The sequence below is a fragment of the Tetranychus urticae genome, unplaced genomic scaffold, assembly GCF_039701765.1.
Source record: "Tetranychus urticae isolate SD_2017Ah unplaced genomic scaffold, NJAU_TeUrti_SD_1.0 Scaffold_5, whole genome shotgun sequence".
Lineage (NCBI taxonomy): Eukaryota > Metazoa > Arthropoda > Arachnida > Trombidiformes > Tetranychidae > Tetranychus > Tetranychus urticae.
Window position 1 is genome coordinate 160,501 of NW_028315837.1, and position 2,500 is coordinate 163,000.

General features: G+C 41.9%; 3 non-coding genes across 3 annotated transcripts in view; all 3 read right to left on the reverse strand.

Annotated features, from left to right (window-relative positions):
* LOC149092776 (large subunit ribosomal RNA) overlaps nucleotides 1-471 on the reverse strand; it is a 4,168-nt gene extending 3,697 nt beyond the window's left edge. The window contains exon 1 of the ribosomal RNA XR_016200566.1: nucleotides 1-471. This exon is cut by the window's left edge and continues 3,697 nt beyond it. This is a non-coding gene — a ribosomal RNA (large subunit ribosomal RNA).
* Nucleotides 472-947: 476 nt separating this feature from the next.
* On the reverse strand, nucleotides 948-1,102 carry LOC149092777 (5.8S ribosomal RNA). The gene has a single exon (XR_016200603.1). It is a non-coding gene; the product is annotated as a 5.8S ribosomal RNA (ribosomal RNA).
* Nucleotides 1,103-1,589: 487 nt separating this feature from the next.
* Nucleotides 1,590-2,500, reverse strand: part of LOC149092778 (small subunit ribosomal RNA) — a 2,170-nt gene continuing 1,259 nt past the window's right edge. Inside the window, exon 1 of the ribosomal RNA XR_016200517.1 lies at nucleotides 1,590-2,500. This exon is cut by the window's right edge and continues 1,259 nt beyond it. This is a non-coding gene — a ribosomal RNA (small subunit ribosomal RNA).

Consider the following 2,500-nt stretch of genomic DNA (forward strand, 5'->3'; position numbering starts at 1 on the left):
CTCAGCTACACTTCGTGGTTCTATCCGTTTCTCTACAAGCGGTTTCACGTCCTTTTGAACTCTCTCTTCAAAGTACTTTGCAACTTTCCCTCACGGTACTTGTTTGCTATCGATATTACCATCGTATTTAGTCTTAGGAGGAGTTTACCTCCTAATTTGGATTGCACTCTCAAGCAATCTGACTCTATCCGCGACTAAAGCCAGTAATCGATATTCCATTAACCAAGATCTGCCACCGGCCTAGAACCGTCTCTGGGAAGAGGGCCCTTGTCAGAGGGACTTGCAGATTTAGTTGAAATAATCGTGACTCTAGCCATTACGCAGCACCGCTTTCCACCTTTCAATGGAAAACCTTTGCGCCGGACTCATCCCTTTTCACTCGCCGTTACTCAGGGAATCTCATTTGATTTCTTTTCCTCCGCTGAATTATATGCTTAAATTCGGCGGGTAACCTCACCTGATCTGAGATCAAAAATATTGATTAAGTTGATTAATGTTTATTTGTGTTGTTTGCAAGCAAGCAACGTAAATCTACTTTAATGTTTGCACAAATTTTGCCTTTGCATTACTTCTTAGGTCTGCTTTAACAGAATGAAATAGCTACTATTTGTACGATTTATACAAGTGCAAGAAGATTCATCAGTTAACAGGTTAGTTGATCACCATAGTTATCTGCAATACGACTTTAGCGTCGTCAGATAGGCGACTAACCTTAGAATCTCATGCTAGTATCTATTCATATATACTGCTTGCAGAGATGAAATATGCATTGTACACAAAATTTATCATGTGAAACAAGTAGATTTGAGATTCTCCTTACTAAATTGCAACGAATTGCAATTAAGAAAAGGAATAAAACAGCAAGATTCATGCATATAAATATACAATCCTCTCAAAACAATGCATATATGGTAGTATGCAAGTGTTTTGTTGATTATTTTACATCTCAACTCTCAGACAGATGTGACCTCGGAAAAGACCCGAAAGCCGCAATGTGCGTTGGAAGCTCAAGTGCTCGGCGTGTCCTGCAATTCGCACCGATTATCGTAGCTAGCTACGTTCTTCATCGATTGGTAATTCGAGTGATCCACCGCTTGAAGATGTATCTTTGCCACCGTGGGACTTTTAATAAGTATCCTAAATCTGCATTGAGAGGGTTTGAAAACAATTGTATGCAGTTTATAAAAACCATAGTTGTCTTTACTTAGTTAGGCGAAGAAGTGTAAAACTTCCTTCTTTAAACCTTGCCGTCAGCATAAGCTGAAGACTTGATCAGGTACCAAGTATGTAGCAAGACAGGCTTTTCATTATAAACTACAATTGTTTTGCAAAAGAAATTATGGCTATCGTTAGATAACCCTCACTCTTTGTTGCATTGGATAATGAAAGATGGATGTATGAATGAACGAATGTAATGCAAATTAGAATCATGTTGCAATGGCTAAATGTTTGCAATAAACATTCACAATTGCGACTCTAATGCAAATACAATTCAATTGCATTCACCATATTAGCATCTACAATATCACTATGCAGAGTGTTTGATTGTTTGAAGGTTGTATTTCTCTTATAATAAGAGGGTAATACGTTAATGATCCTTCCGCAGGTTCACCTACGGAAACCTTGTTACGACTTTTACTTCCTCTAAATGATCAAGTTTGAACATCTTTCCAGCACAATCCGACCACTAGTTTCCCAATGGTCTGGATTGACCAGTCCGAAGTCCTCACTAAATCATTCAATCGGTAGTAGCGACGGGCGGTGTGTACAAAGGGCAGGGACGTAATCAACGCAAGCTAATGACTCACGCTTACTGGGAATTCCTCGTTCATGGGCAATAATTACAATGCCCAATCCCCATCACGAAATGGGTTCAAGCGGTTACCCACTCCTTTCGGAGCAGGAAACAGTATGCACGATGACCACTTCAGTGTAGCACGCGTGCGGCCCCGGACATCTAAGGGCATCACAGACCTGTTATTGCTCTGTTTCGTGCGGCTGCGAGCGCCGCTTGTCCCTCTAAGAAGTCCTTACAGTGCTACAGCATCCTTACCCTAGCCAATTCTGTAGGCTAATAGCAGCAGAGCCCTCAACAGCCGAAACCATCAAGAGATACTACCACCCACAGGTTGACTAAGGGGGAGTACTGCAGTGTAAACTGCAAGTCTATTTAGTAGGCTAGAGTCTCGTTCGTTATCGGAATTAACCAGACAAATCACTCCACCAACTAAGAACGGCCATGCACCACCACCCACTGAATCAAGAAAGAGCTCTCAATCTGTCAATCCTCTCAGTGTCCGGGCCGGGTGAGTTTTCCCGTGTTGAGTCAAATTAAGCCGCAAGCTCCACTCCTGGTGGTGCCCTTCCGTCAATTCCTTTAAGTTTCAGCTTTGCAACCATACTTCCCCCGGAACCCAAAAACTTTGGTTTCCCGGAAGCTTCCATTCGAGTCATGAAATTAGTTACTCAGAATGATCGCTGGTTGGCATCGTTTATGGTT